Source organism: Rhinoderma darwinii, unplaced genomic scaffold (assembly GCF_050947455.1).
Source record: "Rhinoderma darwinii isolate aRhiDar2 unplaced genomic scaffold, aRhiDar2.hap1 Scaffold_869, whole genome shotgun sequence".
NCBI lineage: Eukaryota > Metazoa > Chordata > Amphibia > Anura > Rhinodermatidae > Rhinoderma > Rhinoderma darwinii.
Window position 1 is genome coordinate 1,097 of NW_027464438.1, and position 24,318 is coordinate 25,414.

Genomic DNA, 24,318 nt, shown 5'->3' on the forward strand with positions numbered 1-24,318 from the left:
AGAGAAGACAAGGAAGGTGAATGAGCTGTTCCAATGTGAAATGCCGGAAACACAGAAACACAGAAGACACACACACACACACACACACACACACACACACACACACACACACACACACACACACACACACACACACAACAAGAGGTGGCAATGTATTAATTAATTGCATTTAATAAATGAGCTCATTATCACACATGACTGTACAAATGCATTGTCCAACAGGTGTTGAAATAATGGGATTAAAAGGGGAGATCCCATCAGAAAGACAAAAACAATAGCAAACACAAATAGCACTTTTGGAATCTGATTTTAGTCAACACATAAGGGAAGGGTGCACCGGTCCTGGAAATACTGCAATACCAGGTCAATGCGTGGAGTGGACAGAGCAAGCTCTATTTCCATCTCCCTGTTCGAAAAATCCATTTAATATATGGTCCCCAGATAGGGGACGTATCAGATATTAAACTGATAAGAACAGATTTTTTTTTTTTTTTTTTGAAAGCCCGAGTCGTGCTTTCTATCACCCAAGTGCATAAAAAGTGCAGAGGTGCCACACAAAAAGTGCACAAGGATGCGGTCTATCGCAGCCCTTCTCTTAAAAGAGAGAGGCCCCGCATAACCATTCCCTGACCCTCCAAACCATAGGCCTAGAGGATCAAGGATCGATGGTCCCCCCTCGCCGAAGCTTAGGGAGACCCAAACACACTCCTAGGCTTCTACCTGGGCTGCCACCCCAGTGTCCACCTAGGAGCCTGCATCCTAGTTGCACCTCCCCTCCGAAGAAGGGAGGCCGGGTTGCAGGGGAAAAAGGAACCAGAAGGCCACACATTTTCCCCCTAGACCTCAGGAGGGTCCCAAAAGGGCACCGCATCCCAAAATCCTTGTGACAAACGTGACAAACACACAGTGAAAAACAAAATTAAATAAGTGGATGTGCGCTGTGATACAGCCTGGACATCCGCCAGGTATAAAAAATTCCTCATCTCCCAGCCAGAAGGCCGGGAGAATAAAGGTGTGTGCTCATATAGCGTGAAAGAGAGTGCGTGCAAGTGTGCCTTCACTCAGTGGGATCCCACCCCCAGTGAGTTAGGGCACCCCAGGGTCACCAGCCCTGGGGCACATAGCAACTCGGGCTTCCAAACTACCCGGCCTAATGACCTCGATCCGGCGGTCGCCTGGTCACCTACAAATGGTACCTTTAAACCAAATGCGTACACCAGAGCGATGACCGTTGTGGTTCCCTGCCCTCACCTCGGCGTTCTGTCATCCCCCTACGATGGCCCACGTACCACCGGCAGGGATGATTACTAACCTCAGCTTGAGCAGGTACTACACTTGATCTTAGCCAAAAGGCCGAGAAGCGATAACCCGAATGGGCCGGCCGTTGACCGAGCCTGCCTAATACTGCTGTTCACCCCTTGCAGCGATTGATTCAGCCTACTCCTAGGCAATTCCATGGGGCCCTGCAGGCTCACACACATTTACAGCTACTAAGCGGGAGGGAGGTGAATAAAGGCCGGAGAGGAAGCCAGACAGGATTTGCTTCTTTTGCTTGCACCACAATGCAGTGCTGAAAGAGGAGGAGGAATCTACATAAAAACGCCTTCCTGGCAACGCCCAAATGCCCTCCTGCCATGCAGATAAACACTGGCAGCGGCAGCAAGTGCATGCCCACAGCCACCCCTTGTTCCTTCACACCTTGTATCAGCTTTAATCCAATCCAGTCCGGTGCTGCCTGCTGAGCAGCACTGACCAACACTGCCTGGGCCCAGGCTTTTATCTCTGAGGCAGGCCCCATTATGATGTCAGAAAGCTGGCTCTGGAATCCTGAGGGCTCCACTATGACACGTGCAAAGTTCCGTCTGAACTTTATATAAGACGGTGCGGCTCAGTCAGTCACTCAGTGTTGCCTGAGAGGGCAACACTGCAACAGCCGGCCGCCAGGCTGTCTTTTTTTTGCACAGCTACTTGCCTCCAGGAGGCCACAAGAGGGAGACAAGGGACTGCAAAATGGAAAATAGGCATCCACCAACTTTACAGACAACTTCTCTTTGCTCCTACAACCTCCATCCTTGCACAGTTTGTTATTCTTCCAGGTAACATAGTAACAAATCCAAATTGCTGCTCTCTTTGTAGGCAAGCAAGGGTTTGTTGCAACTGCAATTCTTACTTCTTCTTGAAATGTAGGGACGACAGTACATTCCATCACATCCATCTAGTGTACACAGGTAGGTCCATTGTGGCGGGTAGGCGGCTGGCTGCTTTAATGGCTGTTTGCTGTTCCCCTACTCCACTCCACTCCACTATTTGACTGTGGTGCTGCATCAATCAGTGGCTGGCTCAGGTGCAGCTCTTTAACTTACCTAAAAGGGAGGGCGGAGAGAAGACAAGGAAGGTGAATGAGCTGTTCCAATGTGAAATGCCGGAAACACAGAAACACAGAAGACACACACACACACACACACACACACACACACACACACACACACACACACACACAACAAGAGGTGGCAATGTATTAATTAATTGCATTTAATAAATGAGCTCATTATCACACATGACTGTACAAATGCATTGTCCAACAGGTGTTGAAATAATGGGATTAAAAGGGGAGATCCCATCAGAAAGACAAAAACAATAGCAAACACAAATAGCACTTTTGGAATCTGATTTTAGTCAACACATAAGGGAAGGGTGCACCGGTCCTGGAAATACTGCAATACCAGGTCAATGCGTGGAGTGGACAGAGCAAGCTCTATTTCCATCTCCCTGTTCGAAAAATCCATTTAATATATGGTCCCCAGATAGGGGACGTATCAGATATTAAACTGATAAGAACAGATTTTTTTTTTTTTTTTTTGAAAGCCCGAGTCGTGCTTTCTATCACCCAAGTGCATAAAAAGTGCAGAGGTGCCACACAAAAAGTGCACAAGGATGCGGTCTATCGCAGCCCTTCTCTTAAAAGAGAGAGGCCCCGCATAACCATTCCCTGACCCTCCAAACCATAGGCCTAGAGGATCAAGGATCGATGGTCCCCCCTCGCCGAAGCTTAGGGAGACCCAAACACACTCCTAGGCTTCTACCTGGGCTGCCACCCCAGTGTCCACCTAGGAGCCTGCATCCTAGTTGCACCTCCCCTCCGAAGAAGGGAGGCCGGGTTGCAGGGGAAAAAGGAACCAGAAGGCCACACATTTTCCCCCTAGACCTCAGGAGGGTCCCAAAAGGGCACCGCATCCCAAAATCCTTGTGACAAACGTGACAAACACACAGTGAAAAACAAAATTAAATAAGTGGATGTGCGCTGTGATACAGCCTGGACATCCGCCAGGTATAAAAAATTCCTCATCTCCCAGCCAGAAGGCCGGGAGAATAAAGGTGTGTGCTCATATAGCGTGAAAGAGAGTGCGTGCAAGTGTGCCTTCACTCAGTGGGATCCCACCCCCAGTGAGTTAGGGCACCCCAGGGTCACCAGCCCTGGGGCACATAGCAACTCGGGCTTCCAAACTACCCGGCCTAATGACCTCGATCCGGCGGTCGCCTGGTCACCTACAAATGGTACCTTTAAACCAAATGCGTACACCAGAGCGATGACCGTTGTGGTTCCCTGCCCTCACCTCGGCGTTCTGTCATCCCCCTACGATGGCCCACGTACCACCGGCAGGGATGATTACTAACCTCAGCTTGAGCAGGTACTACACTTGATCTTAGCCAAAAGGCCGAGAAGCGATAACCCGAATGGGCCGGCCGTTGACCGAGCCTGCCTAATACTGCTGTTCACCCCTTGCAGCGATTGATTCAGCCTACTCCTAGGCAATTCCATGGGGCCCTGCAGGCTCACACACATTTACAGCTACTAAGCGGGAGGGAGGTGAATAAAGGCCGGAGAGGAAGCCAGACAGGATTTGCTTCTTTTGCTTGCACCACAATGCAGTGCTGAAAGAGGAGGAGGAATCTACATAAAAACGCCTTCCTGGCAACGCCCAAATGCCCTCCTGCCATGCAGATAAACACTGGCAGCGGCAGCAAGTGCATGCCCACAGCCACCCCTTGTTCCTTCACACCTTGTATCAGCTTTAATCCAATCCAGTCCGGTGCTGCCTGCTGAGCAGCACTGACCAACACTGCCTGGGCCCAGGCTTTTATCTCTGAGGCAGGCCCCATTATGATGTCAGAAAGCTGGCTCTGGAATCCTGAGGGCTCCACTATGACACGTGCAAAGTTCCGTCTGAACTTTATATAAGACGGTGCGGCTCAGTCAGTCACTCAGTGTTGCCTGAGAGGGCAACACTGCAACAGCCGGCCGCCAGGCTGTCTTTTTTTTGCACAGCTACTTGCCTCCAGGAGGCCACAAGAGGGAGACAAGGGACTGCAAAATGGAAAATAGGCATCCACCAACTTTACAGACAACTTCTCTTTGCTCCTACAACCTCCATCCTTGCACAGTTTGTTATTCTTCCAGGTAACATAGTAACAAATCCAAATTGCTGCTCTCTTTGTAGGCAAGCAAGGGTTTGTTGCAACTGCAATTCTTACTTCTTCTTGAAATGTAGGGACGACAGTACATTCCATCACATCCATCTAGTGTACACAGGTAGGTCCATTGTGGCGGGTAGGCGGCTGGCTGCTTTAATGGCTGTTTGCTGTTCCCCTACTCCACTCCACTCCACTATTTGACTGTGGTGCTGCATCAATCAGTGGCTGGCTCAGGTGCAGCTCTTTAACTTACCTAAAAGGGAGGGCGGAGAGAAGACAAGGAAGGTGAATGAGCTGTTCCAATGTGAAATGCCGGAAACACAGAAACACAGAAGACACACACACACACACACACACACACACACACACACACACACACACACACACACACACACAACAAGAGGTGGCAATGTATTAATTAATTGCATTTAATAAATGAGCTCATTATCACACATGACTGTACAAATGCATTGTCCAACAGGTGTTGAAATAATGGGATTAAAAGGGGAGATCCCATCAGAAAGACAAAAACAATAGCAAACACAAATAGCACTTTTGGAATCTGATTTTAGTCAACACATAAGGGAAGGGTGCACCGGTCCTGGAAATACTGCAATACCAGGTCAATGCGTGGAGTGGACAGAGCAAGCTCTATTTCCATCTCCCTGTTCGAAAAATCCATTTAATATATGGTCCCCAGATAGGGGACGTATCAGATATTAAACTGATAAGAACAGATTTTTTTTTTTTTTTTTTGAAAGCCCGAGTCGTGCTTTCTATCACCCAAGTGCATAAAAAGTGCAGAGGTGCCACACAAAAAGTGCACAAGGATGCGGTCTATCGCAGCCCTTCTCTTAAAAGAGAGAGGCCCCGCATAACCATTCCCTGACCCTCCAAACCATAGGCCTAGAGGATCAAGGATCGATGGTCCCCCCTCGCCGAAGCTTAGGGAGACCCAAACACACTCCTAGGCTTCTACCTGGGCTGCCACCCCAGTGTCCACCTAGGAGCCTGCATCCTAGTTGCACCTCCCCTCCGAAGAAGGGAGGCCGGGTTGCAGGGGAAAAAGGAACCAGAAGGCCACACATTTTCCCCCTAGACCTCAGGAGGGTCCCAAAAGGGCACCGCATCCCAAAATCCTTGTGACAAACGTGACAAACACACAGTGAAAAACAAAATTAAATAAGTGGATGTGCGCTGTGATACAGCCTGGACATCCGCCAGGTATAAAAAATTCCTCATCTCCCAGCCAGAAGGCCGGGAGAATAAAGGTGTGTGCTCATATAGCGTGAAAGAGAGTGCGTGCAAGTGTGCCTTCACTCAGTGGGATCCCACCCCCAGTGAGTTAGGGCACCCCAGGGTCACCAGCCCTGGGGCACATAGCAACTCGGGCTTCCAAACTACCCGGCCTAATGACCTCGATCCGGCGGTCGCCTGGTCACCTACAAATGGTACCTTTAAACCAAATGCGTACACCAGAGCGATGACCGTTGTGGTTCCCTGCCCTCACCTCGGCGTTCTGTCATCCCCCTACGATGGCCCACGTACCACCGGCAGGGATGATTACTAACCTCAGCTTGAGCAGGTACTACACTTGATCTTAGCCAAAAGGCCGAGAAGCGATAACCCGAATGGGCCGGCCGTTGACCGAGCCTGCCTAATACTGCTGTTCACCCCTTGCAGCGATTGATTCAGCCTACTCCTAGGCAATTCCATGGGGCCCTGCAGGCTCACACACATTTACAGCTACTAAGCGGGAGGGAGGTGAATAAAGGCCGGAGAGGAAGCCAGACAGGATTTGCTTCTTTTGCTTGCACCACAATGCAGTGCTGAAAGAGGAGGAGGAATCTACATAAAAACGCCTTCCTGGCAACGCCCAAATGCCCTCCTGCCATGCAGATAAACACTGGCAGCGGCAGCAAGTGCATGCCCACAGCCACCCCTTGTTCCTTCACACCTTGTATCAGCTTTAATCCAATCCAGTCCGGTGCTGCCTGCTGAGCAGCACTGACCAACACTGCCTGGGCCCAGGCTTTTATCTCTGAGGCAGGCCCCATTATGATGTCAGAAAGCTGGCTCTGGAATCCTGAGGGCTCCACTATGACACGTGCAAAGTTCCGTCTGAACTTTATATAAGACGGTGCGGCTCAGTCAGTCACTCAGTGTTGCCTGAGAGGGCAACACTGCAACAGCCGGCCGCCAGGCTGTCTTTTTTTTGCACAGCTACTTGCCTCCAGGAGGCCACAAGAGGGAGACAAGGGACTGCAAAATGGAAAATAGGCATCCACCAACTTTACAGACAACTTCTCTTTGCTCCTACAACCTCCATCCTTGCACAGTTTGTTATTCTTCCAGGTAACATAGTAACAAATCCAAATTGCTGCTCTCTTTGTAGGCAAGCAAGGGTTTGTTGCAACTGCAATTCTTACTTCTTCTTGAAATGTAGGGACGACAGTACATTCCATCACATCCATCTAGTGTACACAGGTAGGTCCATTGTGGCGGGTAGGCGGCTGGCTGCTTTAATGGCTGTTTGCTGTTCCCCTACTCCACTCCACTCCACTATTTGACTGTGGTGCTGCATCAATCAGTGGCTGGCTCAGGTGCAGCTCTTTAACTTACCTAAAAGGGAGGGCGGAGAGAAGACAAGGAAGGTGAATGAGCTGTTCCAATGTGAAATGCCGGAAACACAGAAACACAGAAGACACACACACACACACACACACACACACACACACACACACACACACACACACACACACACACACACACACAACAAGAGGTGGCAATGTATTAATTAATTGCATTTAATAAATGAGCTCATTATCACACATGACTGTACAAATGCATTGTCCAACAGGTGTTGAAATAATGGGATTAAAAGGGGAGATCCCATCAGAAAGACAAAAACAATAGCAAACACAAATAGCACTTTTGGAATCTGATTTTAGTCAACACATAAGGGAAGGGTGCACCGGTCCTGGAAATACTGCAATACCAGGTCAATGCGTGGAGTGGACAGAGCAAGCTCTATTTCCATCTCCCTGTTCGAAAAATCCATTTAATATATGGTCCCCAGATAGGGGACGTATCAGATATTAAACTGATAAGAACAGATTTTTTTTTTTTTTTTTTGAAAGCCCGAGTCGTGCTTTCTATCACCCAAGTGCATAAAAAGTGCAGAGGTGCCACACAAAAAGTGCACAAGGATGCGGTCTATCGCAGCCCTTCTCTTAAAAGAGAGAGGCCCCGCATAACCATTCCCTGACCCTCCAAACCATAGGCCTAGAGGATCAAGGATCGATGGTCCCCCCTCGCCGAAGCTTAGGGAGACCCAAACACACTCCTAGGCTTCTACCTGGGCTGCCACCCCAGTGTCCACCTAGGAGCCTGCATCCTAGTTGCACCTCCCCTCCGAAGAAGGGAGGCCGGGTTGCAGGGGAAAAAGGAACCAGAAGGCCACACATTTTCCCCCTAGACCTCAGGAGGGTCCCAAAAGGGCACCGCATCCCAAAATCCTTGTGACAAACGTGACAAACACACAGTGAAAAACAAAATTAAATAAGTGGATGTGCGCTGTGATACAGCCTGGACATCCGCCAGGTATAAAAAATTCCTCATCTCCCAGCCAGAAGGCCGGGAGAATAAAGGTGTGTGCTCATATAGCGTGAAAGAGAGTGCGTGCAAGTGTGCCTTCACTCAGTGGGATCCCACCCCCAGTGAGTTAGGGCACCCCAGGGTCACCAGCCCTGGGGCACATAGCAACTCGGGCTTCCAAACTACCCGGCCTAATGACCTCGATCCGGCGGTCGCCTGGTCACCTACAAATGGTACCTTTAAACCAAATGCGTACACCAGAGCGATGACCGTTGTGGTTCCCTGCCCTCACCTCGGCGTTCTGTCATCCCCCTACGATGGCCCACGTACCACCGGCAGGGATGATTACTAACCTCAGCTTGAGCAGGTACTACACTTGATCTTAGCCAAAAGGCCGAGAAGCGATAACCCGAATGGGCCGGCCGTTGACCGAGCCTGCCTAATACTGCTGTTCACCCCTTGCAGCGATTGATTCAGCCTACTCCTAGGCAATTCCATGGGGCCCTGCAGGCTCACACACATTTACAGCTACTAAGCGGGAGGGAGGTGAATAAAGGCCGGAGAGGAAGCCAGACAGGATTTGCTTCTTTTGCTTGCACCACAATGCAGTGCTGAAAGAGGAGGAGGAATCTACATAAAAACGCCTTCCTGGCAACGCCCAAATGCCCTCCTGCCATGCAGATAAACACTGGCAGCGGCAGCAAGTGCATGCCCACAGCCACCCCTTGTTCCTTCACACCTTGTATCAGCTTTAATCCAATCCAGTCCGGTGCTGCCTGCTGAGCAGCACTGACCAACACTGCCTGGGCCCAGGCTTTTATCTCTGAGGCAGGCCCCATTATGATGTCAGAAAGCTGGCTCTGGAATCCTGAGGGCTCCACTATGACACGTGCAAAGTTCCGTCTGAACTTTATATAAGACGGTGCGGCTCAGTCAGTCACTCAGTGTTGCCTGAGAGGGCAACACTGCAACAGCCGGCCGCCAGGCTGTCTTTTTTTTGCACAGCTACTTGCCTCCAGGAGGCCACAAGAGGGAGACAAGGGACTGCAAAATGGAAAATAGGCATCCACCAACTTTACAGACAACTTCTCTTTGCTCCTACAACCTCCATCCTTGCACAGTTTGTTATTCTTCCAGGTAACATAGTAACAAATCCAAATTGCTGCTCTCTTTGTAGGCAAGCAAGGGTTTGTTGCAACTGCAATTCTTACTTCTTCTTGAAATGTAGGGACGACAGTACATTCCATCACATCCATCTAGTGTACACAGGTAGGTCCATTGTGGCGGGTAGGCGGCTGGCTGCTTTAATGGCTGTTTGCTGTTCCCCTACTCCACTCCACTCCACTATTTGACTGTGGTGCTGCATCAATCAGTGGCTGGCTCAGGTGCAGCTCTTTAACTTACCTAAAAGGGAGGGCGGAGAGAAGACAAGGAAGGTGAATGAGCTGTTCCAATGTGAAATGCCGGAAACACAGAAACACAGAAGACACACACACACACACACACACACACACACACACACACACACACACACACACACACACACACACACAACAAGAGGTGGCAATGTATTAATTAATTGCATTTAATAAATGAGCTCATTATCACACATGACTGTACAAATGCATTGTCCAACAGGTGTTGAAATAATGGGATTAAAAGGGGAGATCCCATCAGAAAGACAAAAACAATAGCAAACACAAATAGCACTTTTGGAATCTGATTTTAGTCAACACATAAGGGAAGGGTGCACCGGTCCTGGAAATACTGCAATACCAGGTCAATGCGTGGAGTGGACAGAGCAAGCTCTATTTCCATCTCCCTGTTCGAAAAATCCATTTAATATATGGTCCCCAGATAGGGGACGTATCAGATATTAAACTGATAAGAACAGATTTTTTTTTTTTTTTTTTGAAAGCCCGAGTCGTGCTTTCTATCACCCAAGTGCATAAAAAGTGCAGAGGTGCCACACAAAAAGTGCACAAGGATGCGGTCTATCGCAGCCCTTCTCTTAAAAGAGAGAGGCCCCGCATAACCATTCCCTGACCCTCCAAACCATAGGCCTAGAGGATCAAGGATCGATGGTCCCCCCTCGCCGAAGCTTAGGGAGACCCAAACACACTCCTAGGCTTCTACCTGGGCTGCCACCCCAGTGTCCACCTAGGAGCCTGCATCCTAGTTGCACCTCCCCTCCGAAGAAGGGAGGCCGGGTTGCAGGGGAAAAAGGAACCAGAAGGCCACACATTTTCCCCCTAGACCTCAGGAGGGTCCCAAAAGGGCACCGCATCCCAAAATCCTTGTGACAAACGTGACAAACACACAGTGAAAAACAAAATTAAATAAGTGGATGTGCGCTGTGATACAGCCTGGACATCCGCCAGGTATAAAAAATTCCTCATCTCCCAGCCAGAAGGCCGGGAGAATAAAGGTGTGTGCTCATATAGCGTGAAAGAGAGTGCGTGCAAGTGTGCCTTCACTCAGTGGGATCCCACCCCCAGTGAGTTAGGGCACCCCAGGGTCACCAGCCCTGGGGCACATAGCAACTCGGGCTTCCAAACTACCCGGCCTAATGACCTCGATCCGGCGGTCGCCTGGTCACCTACAAATGGTACCTTTAAACCAAATGCGTACACCAGAGCGATGACCGTTGTGGTTCCCTGCCCTCACCTCGGCGTTCTGTCATCCCCCTACGATGGCCCACGTACCACCGGCAGGGATGATTACTAACCTCAGCTTGAGCAGGTACTACACTTGATCTTAGCCAAAAGGCCGAGAAGCGATAACCCGAATGGGCCGGCCGTTGACCGAGCCTGCCTAATACTGCTGTTCACCCCTTGCAGCGATTGATTCAGCCTACTCCTAGGCAATTCCATGGGGCCCTGCAGGCTCACACACATTTACAGCTACTAAGCGGGAGGGAGGTGAATAAAGGCCGGAGAGGAAGCCAGACAGGATTTGCTTCTTTTGCTTGCACCACAATGCAGTGCTGAAAGAGGAGGAGGAATCTACATAAAAACGCCTTCCTGGCAACGCCCAAATGCCCTCCTGCCATGCAGATAAACACTGGCAGCGGCAGCAAGTGCATGCCCACAGCCACCCCTTGTTCCTTCACACCTTGTATCAGCTTTAATCCAATCCAGTCCGGTGCTGCCTGCTGAGCAGCACTGACCAACACTGCCTGGGCCCAGGCTTTTATCTCTGAGGCAGGCCCCATTATGATGTCAGAAAGCTGGCTCTGGAATCCTGAGGGCTCCACTATGACACGTGCAAAGTTCCGTCTGAACTTTATATAAGACGGTGCGGCTCAGTCAGTCACTCAGTGTTGCCTGAGAGGGCAACACTGCAACAGCCGGCCGCCAGGCTGTCTTTTTTTTGCACAGCTACTTGCCTCCAGGAGGCCACAAGAGGGAGACAAGGGACTGCAAAATGGAAAATAGGCATCCACCAACTTTACAGACAACTTCTCTTTGCTCCTACAACCTCCATCCTTGCACAGTTTGTTATTCTTCCAGGTAACATAGTAACAAATCCAAATTGCTGCTCTCTTTGTAGGCAAGCAAGGGTTTGTTGCAACTGCAATTCTTACTTCTTCTTGAAATGTAGGGACGACAGTACATTCCATCACATCCATCTAGTGTACACAGGTAGGTCCATTGTGGCGGGTAGGCGGCTGGCTGCTTTAATGGCTGTTTGCTGTTCCCCTACTCCACTCCACTCCACTATTTGACTGTGGTGCTGCATCAATCAGTGGCTGGCTCAGGTGCAGCTCTTTAACTTACCTAAAAGGGAGGGCGGAGAGAAGACAAGGAAGGTGAATGAGCTGTTCCAATGTGAAATGCCGGAAACACAGAAACACAGAAGACACACACACACACACACACACACACACACACACACACACACACACACACACACACACACACACACACACACACACACACACACACACACACACACACACACACACACACACACACACACACACAACAAGAGGTGGCAATGTATTAATTAATTGCATTTAATAAATGAGCTCATTATCACACATGACTGTACAAATGCATTGTCCAACAGGTGTTGAAATAATGGGATTAAAAGGGGAGATCCCATCAGAAAGACAAAAACAATAGCAAACACAAATAGCACTTTTGGAATCTGATTTTAGTCAACACATAAGGGAAGGGTGCACCGGTCCTGGAAATACTGCAATACCAGGTCAATGCGTGGAGTGGACAGAGCAAGCTCTATTTCCATCTCCCTGTTCGAAAAATCCATTTAATATATGGTCCCCAGATAGGGGACGTATCAGATATTAAACTGATAAGAACAGATTTTTTTTTTTTTTTTTTGAAAGCCCGAGTCGTGCTTTCTATCACCCAAGTGCATAAAAAGTGCAGAGGTGCCACACAAAAAGTGCACAAGGATGCGGTCTATCGCAGCCCTTCTCTTAAAAGAGAGAGGCCCCGCATAACCATTCCCTGACCCTCCAAACCATAGGCCTAGAGGATCAAGGATCGATGGTCCCCCCTCGCCGAAGCTTAGGGAGACCCAAACACACTCCTAGGCTTCTACCTGGGCTGCCACCCCAGTGTCCACCTAGGAGCCTGCATCCTAGTTGCACCTCCCCTCCGAAGAAGGGAGGCCGGGTTGCAGGGGAAAAAGGAACCAGAAGGCCACACATTTTCCCCCTAGACCTCAGGAGGGTCCCAAAAGGGCACCGCATCCCAAAATCCTTGTGACAAACGTGACAAACACACAGTGAAAAACAAAATTAAATAAGTGGATGTGCGCTGTGATACAGCCTGGACATCCGCCAGGTATAAAAAATTCCTCATCTCCCAGCCAGAAGGCCGGGAGAATAAAGGTGTGTGCTCATATAGCGTGAAAGAGAGTGCGTGCAAGTGTGCCTTCACTCAGTGGGATCCCACCCCCAGTGAGTTAGGGCACCCCAGGGTCACCAGCCCTGGGGCACATAGCAACTCGGGCTTCCAAACTACCCGGCCTAATGACCTCGATCCGGCGGTCGCCTGGTCACCTACAAATGGTACCTTTAAACCAAATGCGTACACCAGAGCGATGACCGTTGTGGTTCCCTGCCCTCACCTCGGCGTTCTGTCATCCCCCTACGATGGCCCACGTACCACCGGCAGGGATGATTACTAACCTCAGCTTGAGCAGGTACTACACTTGATCTTAGCCAAAAGGCCGAGAAGCGATAACCCGAATGGGCCGGCCGTTGACCGAGCCTGCCTAATACTGCTGTTCACCCCTTGCAGCGATTGATTCAGCCTACTCCTAGGCAATTCCATGGGGCCCTGCAGGCTCACACACATTTACAGTGAATAAAGGCCGGAGAGGAAGCCAGACAGGATTTGCTTCTTTTGCTTGCACCACAATGCAGTGCTGAAAGAGGAGGAGGAATCTACATAAAAACGCCTTCCTGGCAACGCCCAAATGCCCTCCTGCCATGCAGATAAACACTGGCAGCGGCAGCAAGTGCATGCCCACAGCCACCCCTTGTTCCTTCACACCTTGTATCAGCTTTAATCCAATCCAGTCCGGTGCTGCCTGCTGAGCAGCACTGACCAACACTGCCTGGGCCCAGGCTTTTATCTCTGAGGCAGGCCCCATTATGATGTCAGAAAGCTGGCTCTGGAATCCTGAGGGCTCCACTATGACACGTGCAAAGTTCCGTCTGAACTTTATATAAGACGGTGCGGCTCAGTCAGTCACTCAGTGTTGCCTGAGAGGGCAACACTGCAACAGCCGGCCGCCAGGCTGTCTTTTTTTTGCACAGCTACTTGCCTCCAGGAGGCCACAAGAGGGAGACAAGGGACTGCAAAATGGAAAATAGGCATCCACCAACTTTACAGACAACTTCTCTTTGCTCCTACAACCTCCATCCTTGCACAGTTTGTTATTCTTCCAGGTAACATAGTAACAAATCCAAATTGCTGCTCTCTTTGTAGGCAAGCAAGGGTTTGTTGCAACTGCAATTCTTACTTCTTCTTGAAATGTAGGGACGACAGTACATTCCATCACATCCATCTAGTGTACACAGGTAGGTCCATTGTGGCGGGTAGGCGGCTGGCTGCTTTAATGGCTGTTTGCTGTTCCCCTACTCCACTCCACTCCACTATTTGACTGTGGTGCTGCATCAATCAGTGGCTGGCTCAGGTGCAGCTCTTTAACTTACCTAAAAGGGAGGGCGGAGAGAAGACAAGGAAGGTGAATGAGCTGTTCCAATGTGAAATGCCGGAAACACAGAAACACAGAAGACACACACACACACACACACACACACACACACACACACACACACACACACACACACACACACACACACACAACAAGAGGTGGCAATGTATTAATTAATTGCATTTAATAAATGAGCTCATTATCACACATGACTGTACAAATGCATTGTCCAACAGGTGTTGAAATAATGGGATTAAAAGGGGAGATCCCATCAGAAAGACAAAAACAATAGCAAACACAAATAGCACTTTTGGAATCTGATTTTAGTCAACACATAAGGGAAGGGTGCACCGGTCCTGGAAATACTGCAATACCAGGTCAATGCGTGGAGTGGACAGAGCAAGCTCTATTTCCATCTCCCTGTTCGAAAAATCCATTTAATATATGGTCCCCAGATAGGGGACGTATCAGATATTAAACTGATAAGAACAGATTTTTTTTTTTTTTTTTTGAAAGCCCGAGTCGTGCTTTCTATCACCCAAGTGCATAAAAAGTGCAGAGGTGCCACACAAAAAGTGCACAAGGATGCGGTCTATCGCAGCCCTTCTCTTAAAAGAGAGAGGCCCCGCATAACCATTCCCTGACCCTCCAAACCATAGGCCTAGAGGATCAAGGATCGATGGTCCCCCCTCGCCGAAGCTTAGGGAGACCCAAACACACTCCTAGGCTTCTACCTGGGCTGCCACCCCAGTGTCCACCTAGGAGCCTGCATCCTAGTTGCACCTCCCCTCCGAAGAAGGGAGGCCGGGTTGCAGGGGAAAAAGGAACCAGAAGGCCACACATTTTCCCCCTAGACCTCAGGAGGGTCCCAAAAGGGCACCGCATCCCAAAATCCTTGTGACAAACGTGACAAACACACAGTGAAAAACAAAATTAAATAAGTGGATGTGCGCTGTGATACAGCCTGGACATCCGCCAGGTATAAAAAATTCCTCATCTCCCAGCCAGAAGGCCGGGAGAATAAAGGTGTGTGCTCATATAGCGTGAAAGAGAGTGCGTGCAAGTGTGCCTTCACTCAGTGGGATCCCACCCCCAGTGAGTTAGGGCACCCCAGGGTCACCAGCCCTGGGGCACATAGCAACTCGGGCTTCCAAACTACCCGGCCTAATGACCTCGATCCGGCGGTCGCCTGGTCACCTACAAATGGTACCTTTAAACCAAATGCGTACACCAGAGCGATGACCGTTGTGGTTCCCTGCCCTCACCTCGGCGTTCTGTCATCCCCCTACGATGGCCCACGTACCACCGGCAGGGATGATTACTAACCTCAGCTTGAGCAGGTACTACACTTGATCTTAGCCAAAAGGCCGAGAAGCGATAACCCGAATGGGCCGGCCGTTGACCGAGCCTGCCTAATACTGCTGTTCACCCCTTGCAGCGATTGATTCAGCCTACTCCTAGGCAATTCCATGGGGCCCTGCAGGCTCACACACATTTACAGCTACTAAGCGGGAGGGAGGTGAATAAAGGCCGGAGAGGAAGCCAGACAGGATTTGCTTCTTTTGCTTGCACCACAATGCAGTGCTGAAAGAGGAGGAGGAATCTACATAAAAACGCCTTCCTGGCAACGCCCAAATGCCCTCCTGCCATGCAGATAAACACTGGCAGCGGCAGCAAGTGCATGCCCACAGCCACCCCTTGTTCCTTCACACCTTGTATCAGCTTTAATCCAATCCAGTCCGGTGCTGCCTGCTGAGCAGCACTGACCAACACTGCCTGGGCCCAGGCTTTTATCTCTGAGGCAGGCCCCATTATGATGTCAGAAAGCTGGCTCTGGAATCCTGAGGGCTCCACTATGACACGTGCAAAGTTCCGTCTGAACTTTATATAAGACGGTGCGGCTCAGTCAGTCACTCAGTGTTGCCTGAGAGGGCAACACTGCAACAGCCGGCCGCCAGGCTGTCTTTTTTTTGCACAGCTACTTGCCTCCAGGAGGCCACAAGAGGGAGACAAGGGACTGCAAAATGGAAAATAGGCATCCACCAACTTTACAGACAACTTCTCTTTGCTCCTACAACCTCCATCCTTGCACAGTTTGTTATTCTTCCAGGTAACATAGTAACAAATCCAAATTGCTGCTCTCTTTGTAGGCAAGCAAGGGTTTGTTGCAACTGCAATTCTTACTTCTTCTTGAAATGTAGGGACGACAGTACATTCCATCACATCCATCTAGTGTACACAGGTAGGTCCATTGTGGCGGGTAGGCGGCTGGCTGCTTTAATGGCTGTTTGCTGTTCCCCTACTCCACTCCACTCCACTATTTGACTGTGGTGCTGCATCAATCAGTGGCTGGCTCAGGTGCAGCTCTTTAACTTACCTAAAAGGGAGGGCGGAGAGAAGACAAGGAAGGTGAATGAGCTGTTCCAATGTGAAATGCCGGAAACACAGAAACACAGAAGACACACACACACACACACACACACACACACACACACACACACACACACACACACACACACACACAACAAGAGGTGGCAATGTATTAATTAATTGCATTTAATAAATGAGCTCATTATCACACATGACTGTACAAATGCATTGTCCAACAGGTGTTGAAATAATGGGATTAAAAGGGGAGATCCCATCAGAAAGACAAAAACAATAGCAAACACAAATAGCACTTTTGGAATCTGATTTTAGTCAACACATAAGGGAAGGGTGCACCGGTCCTGGAAATACTGCAATACCAGGTCAATGCGTGGAGTGGACAGAGCAAGCTCTATTTCCATCTCCCTGTTCGAAAAATCCATTTAATATATGGTCCCCAGATAGGGGACGTATCAGATATTAAACTGATAAGAACAGATTTTTTTTTTTTTTTTTTGAAAGCCCGAGTCGTGCTTTCTATCACCCAAGTGCATAAAAAGTGCAGAGGTGCCACACAAAAAGTGCACAAGGATGCGGTCTATCGCAGCCCTTCTCTTAAAAGAGAGAGGCCCCGCATAACCATTCCCTGACCCTCCAAACCATAGGCCTAGAGGATCAAGGATCGATGGTCCCCCCTCGCCGAAGCTTAGGGAGACCCAAACACACTCCTAGGCTTCTACCTGGGCTGCCACCCCAGTGTCCACCTAGGAGCCTGCATCCTAGTTGCACCTCCCCTCCGAAGAAGGGAGGCCGGGTTGCAGGGGAAAAAGGAACCAGAAGGCCACACATTTTCCCCCTAGACCTCAGGAGGGTCCCAAAAGGGCACCGCATCCCAAAATCCTTGTGACAAACGTGACAAACACACAGTGAAAAACAAAATTAAATAAGTGGATGTGCGCTGTGATACAGCCTGGACATCCGCCAGGTATAAAAAATTCCTCATCTCCCAGCCAGAAGGCCGGGAGAATAAAGGTGTGTGCTCATATAGCGTGAAAGAGAGTGCGTGCAAGTGTGCCTTCACTCAGTGGGATCCCACCCCCAGTGAGTTAGGGCACCCCAGGGTCACCAGCCCTGGGGCACATAGCAACTCGGGCTTCCAAACTACCCGGCCTAATGACCTCGATCCGGCGGTCGCCTGGTCACCTACAAATGGTACCTTTAAACCAAATGCGTACACCAGAGCGATGACCGTTGTGGTTCCCTGCCCTCACCTCGGCGTTCTGTCATCCCCCTACGATGGCCCACGTACCACCGGCAGGGATGATTACTAACCTCAGCTTGAGCAGGTACTACACTTGATCTTAGCCAAAAGGCCGAGAAGCGATAACCCGAATGGGCCGGCCGTTGACCGAGCCTGCCTAATACTGCTGTTCACCCCTTGCAGCGATTGATTCAGCCTACTCCTAGGCAATTCCATGGGGCCCTGCAGGCTCACACACATTTACAGCTACTAAGCGGGAGGGAGGTGAATAAAGGCCGGAGAGGAAGCCAGACAGGATTTGCTTCTTTTGCTTGCACCACAATGCAGTGCTGAAAGAGGAGGAGGAATCTACATAAAAACGCCTTCCTGGCAACGCCCAAATGCCCTCCTGCCATGCAGATAAACACTGGCAGCGGCAGCAAGTGCATGCCCACAGCCACCCCTTGTTCCTTCACACCTTGTATCAGCTTTAATCCAATCCAGTCCGGTGCTGCCTGCTGAGCAGCACTGACCAACACTGCCTGGGCCCAGGCTTTTATCTCTGAGGCAGGCCCCATTATGATGTCAGAAAGCTGGCTCTGGAATCCTGAGGGCTCCACTATGACACGTGCAAAGTTCCGTCTGAACTTTATATAAGACGGTGCGGCTCAGTCAGTCACTCAGTGTTGCCTGAGAGGGCAACACTGCAACAGCCGGCCGCCAGGCTGTCTTTTTTTTGCACAGCTACTTGCCTCCAGGAGGCCACAAGAGGGAGACAAGGGACTGCAAAATGGAAAATAGGCATCCACCAACTTTACAGACAACTTCTCTTTGCTCCTACAACCTCCATCCTTGCACAGTTTGTTATTCTTCCAGGTAACATAGTAACAAATCCAAATTGCTGCTCTCTTTGTAGGCAAGCAAGGGTTTGTTGCAACTGCAATTCTTACTTCTTCTTGAAATGTAGGGACGACAGTACATTCCATCACATCCATCTAGTGTACACAGGTAGGTCCATTGTGGCGGGTAGGCGGCTGGCTGCTTTAATGGCTGTTTGCTGTTCCCCTACTCCACTCCACTCCACTATTTGACTGTGGTGCTGCATCAATCAGTGGCTGGCTCAGGTGCAGCTCTTTAACTTACCTAAAAGGGAGGGCGGAGAGAAGACAAGGAAGGTGAATGAGCTGTTCCAATGTGAAATGCCGGAAACACAGAAACACAGAAGACACACACACACACACACACACACACACACACACACACACACACACACACACACACACACACACACACACACACACACACACAACAAGAGGTGGCAATGTATTAATTAATTGCATTTAATAAATGAGCTCATTATCACACATGACTGTACAAATGCATTGTCCAACAGGTGTTGAAATAATGGGATTAAAAGGGGAGATCCCATCAGAAAGACAAAAACAATAGCAAACACAAATAGCACTTTTGGAATCTGATTTTAGTCAACACATAAGGGAAGGGTGCACCGGTCCTGGAAATACTGCAATACCAGGTCAATGCGTGGAGTGGACAGAGCAAGCTCTATTTCCATCTCCCTGTTCGAAAAATCCATTTAATATATGGTCCCCAGATAGGGGACGTATCAGATATTAAACTGATAAGAACAGATTTTTTTTTTTTTTTTTTGAAAGCCCGAGTCGTGCTTTCTATCACCCAAGTGCATAAAAAGTGCAGAGGTGCCACACAAAAAGTGCACAAGGATGCGGTCTATCGCAGCCCTTCTCTTAAAAGAGAGAGGCCCCGCATAACCATTCCCTGACCCTCCAAACCATAGGCCTAGAGGATCAAGGATCGATGGTCCCCCCTCGCCGAAGCTTAGGGAGACCCAAACACACTCCTAGGCTTCTACCTGGGCTGCCACCCCAGTGTCCACCTAGGAGCCTGCATCCTAGTTGCACCTCCCCTCCGAAGAAGGGAGGCCGGGTTGCAGGGGAAAAAGGAACCAGAAGGCCACACATTTTCCCCCTAGACCTCAGGAGGGTCCCAAAAGGGCACCGCATCCCAAAATCCTTGTGACAAACGTGACAAACACACAGTGAAAAACAAAATTAAATAAGTGGATGTGCGCTGTGATACAGCCTGGACATCCGCCAGGTATAAAAAATTCCTCATCTCCCAGCCAGAAGGCCGGGAGAATAAAGGTGTGTGCTCATATAGCGTGAAAGAGAGTGCGTGCAAGTGTGCCTTCACTCAGTGGGATCCCACCCCCAGTGAGTTAGGGCACCCCAGGGTCACCAGCCCTGGGGCACATAGCAACTCGGGCTTCCAAACTACCCGGCCTAATGACCTCGATCCGGCGGTCGCCTGGTCACCTACAAATGGTACCTTTAAACCAAATGCGTACACCAGAGCGATGACCGTTGTGGTTCCCTGCCCTCACCTCGGCGTTCTGTCATCCCCCTACGATGGCCCACGTACCACCGGCAGGGATGATTACTAACCTCAGCTTGAGCAGGTACTACACTTGATCTTAGCCAAAAGGCCGAGAAGCGATAACCCGAATGGGCCGGCCGTTGACCGAGCCTGCCTAATACTGCTGTTCACCCCTTGCAGCGATTGATTCAGCCTACTCCTAGGCAATTCCATGGGGCCCTGCAGGCTCACACACATTTACAGCTACTAAGCGGGAGGGAGGTGAATAAAGGCCGGAGAGGAAGCCAGACAGGATTTGCTTCTTTTGCTTGCACCACAATGCAGTGCTGAAAGAGGAGGAGGAATCTACATAAAAACGCCTTCCTGGCAACGCCCAAATGCCCTCCTGCCATGCAGATAAACACTGGCAGCGGCAGCAAGTGCATGCCCACAGCCACCCCTTGTTCCTTCACACCTTGTATCAGCTTTAATCCAATCCAGTCCGGTGCTGCCTGCTGAGCAGCACTGACCAACACTGCCTGGGCCCAGGCTTTTATCTCTGAGGCAGGCCCCATTATGATGTCAGAAAGCTGGCTCTGGAATCCTGAGGGCTCCACTATGACACGTGCAAAGTTCCGTCTGAACTTTATATAAGACGGTGCGGCTCAGTCAGTCACTCAGTGTTGCCTGAGAGGGCAACACTGCAACAGCCGGCCGCCAGGCTGTCTTTTTTTTGCACAGCTACTTGCCTCCAGGAGGCCACAAGAGGGAGACAAGGGACTGCAAAATGGAAAATAGGCATCCACCAACTTTACAGACAACTTCTCTTTGCTCCTACAACCTCCATCCTTGCACAGTTTGTTATTCTTCCAGGTAACATAGTAACAAATCCAAATTGCTGCTCTCTTTGTAGGCAAGCAAGGGTTTGTTGCAACTGCAATTCTTACTTCTTCTTGAAATGTAGGGACGACAGTACATTCCATCACATCCATCTAGTGTACACAGGTAGGTCCATTGTGGCGGGTAGGCGGCTGGCTGCTTTAATGGCTGTTTGCTGTTCCCCTACTCCACTCCACTCCACTATTTGACTGTGGTGCTGCATCAATCAGTGGCTGGCTCAGGTGCAGCTCTTTAACTTACCTAAAAGGGAGGGCGGAGAGAAGACAAGGAAGGTGAATGAGCTGTTCCAATGTGAAATGCCGGAAACACAGAAACACAGAAGACACACACACACACACACACACACACACACACACACACACACACACACACACACACACACACACACACACACACACACACAAGAGGTGGCAATGTATTAATTAATTGCATTTAATAAATGAGCTCATTATCACACATGACTGTACAAATGCATTGTCCAACAGGTGTTGAAATAATGGGATTAAAAGGGGAGATCCCATCAGAAAGACAAAAACAATAGCAAACACAAATAGCACTTTTGGAATCTGATTTTAGTCAACACATAAGGGAAGGGTGCACCGGTCCTGGAAATACTGCAATACCAGGTCAATGCGTGGAGTGGACAGAGCAAGCTCTATTTCCATCTCCCTGTTCGAAAAATCCATTTAATATATGGTCCCCAGATAGGGGACGTATCAGATATTAAACTGATAAGAACAGATTTTTTTTTTTTTTTTTTGAAAGCCCGAGTCGTGCTTTCTATCACCCAAGTGCATAAAAAGTGCAGAGGTGCCACACAAAAAGTGCACAAGGATGCGGTCTATCGCAGCCCTTCTCTTAAAAGAGAGAGGCCCCGCATAACCATTCCCTGACCCTCCAAACCATAGGCCTAGAGGATCAAGGATCGATGGTCCCCCCTCGCCGAAGCTTAGGGAGACCCAAACACACTCCTAGGCTTCTACCTGGGCTGCCACCCCAGTGTCCACCTAGGAGCCTGCATCCTAGTTGCACCTCCCCTCCGAAGAAGGGAGGCCGGGTTGCAGGGGAAAAAGGAACCAGAAGGCCACACATTTTCCCCCTAGACCTCAGGAGGGTCCCAAAAGGGCACCGCATCCCAAAATCCTTGTGACAAACGTGACAAACACACAGTGAAAAACAAAATTAAATAAGTGGATGTGCGCTGTGATACAGCCTGGACATCCGCCAGGTATAAAAAATTCCTCATCTCCCAGCCAGAAGGCCGGGAGAATAAAGGTGTGTGCTCATATAGCGTGAAAGAGAGTGCGTGCAAGTGTGCCTTCACTCAGTGGGATCCCACCCCCAGTGAGTTAGGGCACCCCAGGGTCACCAGCCCTGGGGCACATAGCAACTCGGGCTTCCAAACTACCCGGCCTAATGACCTCGATCCGGCGGTCGCCTGGTCACCTACAAATGGTACCTTTAAACCAAATGCGTACACCAGAGCGATGACCGTTGTGGTTCCCTGCCCTCACCTCGGCGTTCTGTCATCCCCCTACGATGGCCCACGTACCACCGGCAGGGATGATTACTAACCTCAGCTTGAGCAGGTTTTTTGATTGAAAAATGCTTTATTGACAATCAATCGTCATCATACAAACATTACTGCGACACAGCGCAAGCCATGAAGCAGCAAATAATAAATAATAACAGTCGTCAAACATAACATGACAGTATAATACACAGTACAGGCTAGCCTATGCTATACATTACACCACATGCTACACTAACATTCTTGCATTCACTAAAGCCAAACAACAAAGCATTACAGACAAGTGATGGGATAGGGGAGTGGGTAGGAGGGGGTAGGGAAGGGGGAAATCACAGGCCCGAAGCTTTATTGAAAGACAACACACAAGAAGGGAGAGTGGGGGGAAGGGGAGTATCAGTCCTCTTCCTCATCGACGTCCGGGCTGTCCCAGGTGGAATAGTCTCTGAGCAGGCTGTGGATCAGCCTGCGGCAGTTCTGGACGGACACACTCTCTCTCCGCAAAATCAGACGGTTTCTGGCAAACCATATAGCGTCCTTAAAGCAGTTCATAAGGCGCCAGGCTTCCTGGATTGCTCCATCCGTGGTATTCCCAGGAAATAGTCCATAAAGTACCGAGCGGTACGACAGTCTGTTCCTGGGTACTGAGTCCTTGAGTTCATGTTCCAAGGCTTTCAACAGACCCTGTGCAAAGGGGCACTGCCAGAAAATGTGCAAAGATGTTTCCTCCGTGAAGGGGCACCTGGGGCAGTACCGGGTCTTGCACAGGTTGCGGGCATGCATGAATGACCTAAGAGGCAGTCCTCCCTGGATGGCCATCCATGAAATGTCCTTGTGCCCGTTGGTCAACCTGCCAGATGACACGTTAGTCCAAACAGTCTCCAACGTGTCGGCATGAAGCCCTGGAACAAACTCCAGTGAGTCCTTTGCTCTGATGTGCTTGTGGATCGTCTTAGGTTTCCACAAGTCGGGCTTAAGACCCTCCAGTTGATGCTCCCTCACAAACCGGACAACATCTCCGTAGAACCAGGGAGCGTGCCAGTTGTAAGGGAAGGAGCTGTCCCACTTGTCCCAGCCAAAACCTCGCCAGAGGGGAAGGAGGAAGTAGCGGGACATGGCCTTGCCCGCAGAGCCGTTTGCTGTCCTCAGAGTCCTACGAACACAGTCACATGCAAAAGCGATCCGCAGCAGAGTGGGAATGTCGGGTATACCCTTCCCACCTTTGCGGGGCTCCTTGTACATAACAGTCCGCTTTACTCTGTCCATTTTCGAGCCCCAGATGAAGCGAAACACAGTCCTGGTAATGGCCCTCGAGACCGTTGCAAGAGGGGGCCATGCCTGTGCAGTGTATTGTAGCACAGGCAAGACTTCGTTACGCAGGACCATTGCTTTGCCCTCAATAGTGAGTTGTCTGAGGCTCCACAGTCCGATCCTTTGGTTGACTTTGGCCAAGCGTTCTTCCCACGACTTTAGGGCTGCACCTTCCTTACCGAACCAGACTCCCAGAATTTTGATGAAGTCCGGCTTGATAGTAAAAGGGAAGGAGGCAGGAGAAGGCAGGTACCACTTTCCGAAGAGCATGGCTTCCGACTTCCCGCAGTTGACTTTTGCCCCTGAAGCGCGT

At 50.0% G+C, this 24,318-nt stretch overlaps 10 non-coding genes and 9 pseudogenes across 10 annotated transcripts; all 19 read right to left on the bottom strand.

The window, feature by feature from the left end:
- Positions 1-326: 326 nt before the first annotated feature.
- On the bottom strand, positions 327-508 carry LOC142731749 (U2 spliceosomal RNA). The gene has a single exon (XR_012879154.1). It is a non-coding gene; the product is annotated as a U2 spliceosomal RNA (small nuclear RNA).
- A 787-nt stretch (positions 509-1,295) lies between these two features.
- Positions 1,296-1,365, bottom strand: LOC142731764 (U2 spliceosomal RNA; annotated as a pseudogene).
- Positions 1,366-2,689: 1,324 nt separating this feature from the next.
- On the bottom strand, positions 2,690-2,871 carry LOC142731751 (U2 spliceosomal RNA). The gene has a single exon (XR_012879156.1). It is a non-coding gene; the product is annotated as a U2 spliceosomal RNA (small nuclear RNA).
- Positions 2,872-3,658: 787 nt separating this feature from the next.
- LOC142731767 (U2 spliceosomal RNA) lies at positions 3,659-3,728 on the bottom strand (annotated as a pseudogene).
- A 1,330-nt stretch (positions 3,729-5,058) lies between these two features.
- LOC142731752 (U2 spliceosomal RNA) lies at positions 5,059-5,240 on the bottom strand. Its single transcript, XR_012879157.1, has one exon. It is a non-coding gene; the product is annotated as a U2 spliceosomal RNA (small nuclear RNA).
- A 787-nt stretch (positions 5,241-6,027) lies between these two features.
- Positions 6,028-6,097, bottom strand: LOC142731768 (U2 spliceosomal RNA; annotated as a pseudogene).
- Positions 6,098-7,437: 1,340 nt separating this feature from the next.
- Positions 7,438-7,619, bottom strand: LOC142731753 (U2 spliceosomal RNA). Its single transcript, XR_012879158.1, has one exon. It is a non-coding gene; the product is annotated as a U2 spliceosomal RNA (small nuclear RNA).
- Positions 7,620-8,406: 787 nt separating this feature from the next.
- Positions 8,407-8,476, bottom strand: LOC142731769 (U2 spliceosomal RNA; annotated as a pseudogene).
- A 1,336-nt stretch (positions 8,477-9,812) lies between these two features.
- Positions 9,813-9,994, bottom strand: LOC142731755 (U2 spliceosomal RNA). Its single transcript, XR_012879159.1, has one exon. It is a non-coding gene; the product is annotated as a U2 spliceosomal RNA (small nuclear RNA).
- A 787-nt stretch (positions 9,995-10,781) lies between these two features.
- Positions 10,782-10,851, bottom strand: LOC142731770 (U2 spliceosomal RNA; annotated as a pseudogene).
- Positions 10,852-12,245: 1,394 nt separating this feature from the next.
- Positions 12,246-12,427, bottom strand: LOC142731756 (U2 spliceosomal RNA). The gene has a single exon (XR_012879160.1). It is a non-coding gene; the product is annotated as a U2 spliceosomal RNA (small nuclear RNA).
- A 787-nt stretch (positions 12,428-13,214) lies between these two features.
- Positions 13,215-13,284, bottom strand: LOC142731771 (U2 spliceosomal RNA; annotated as a pseudogene).
- Positions 13,285-14,605: 1,321 nt separating this feature from the next.
- On the bottom strand, positions 14,606-14,787 carry LOC142731757 (U2 spliceosomal RNA). Its single transcript, XR_012879161.1, has one exon. It is a non-coding gene; the product is annotated as a U2 spliceosomal RNA (small nuclear RNA).
- A 787-nt stretch (positions 14,788-15,574) lies between these two features.
- Positions 15,575-15,644, bottom strand: LOC142731772 (U2 spliceosomal RNA; annotated as a pseudogene).
- Positions 15,645-16,978: 1,334 nt separating this feature from the next.
- Positions 16,979-17,160, bottom strand: LOC142731758 (U2 spliceosomal RNA). Its single transcript, XR_012879162.1, has one exon. It is a non-coding gene; the product is annotated as a U2 spliceosomal RNA (small nuclear RNA).
- Positions 17,161-17,947: 787 nt separating this feature from the next.
- LOC142731773 (U2 spliceosomal RNA) lies at positions 17,948-18,017 on the bottom strand (annotated as a pseudogene).
- Positions 18,018-19,369: 1,352 nt separating this feature from the next.
- Positions 19,370-19,551, bottom strand: LOC142731759 (U2 spliceosomal RNA). Its single transcript, XR_012879163.1, has one exon. It is a non-coding gene; the product is annotated as a U2 spliceosomal RNA (small nuclear RNA).
- A 787-nt stretch (positions 19,552-20,338) lies between these two features.
- Positions 20,339-20,408, bottom strand: LOC142731774 (U2 spliceosomal RNA; annotated as a pseudogene).
- A 1,347-nt stretch (positions 20,409-21,755) lies between these two features.
- LOC142731760 (U2 spliceosomal RNA) lies at positions 21,756-21,937 on the bottom strand. Its single transcript, XR_012879164.1, has one exon. It is a non-coding gene; the product is annotated as a U2 spliceosomal RNA (small nuclear RNA).
- Between the last annotated feature and the right edge of the window lie 2,381 nt (positions 21,938-24,318).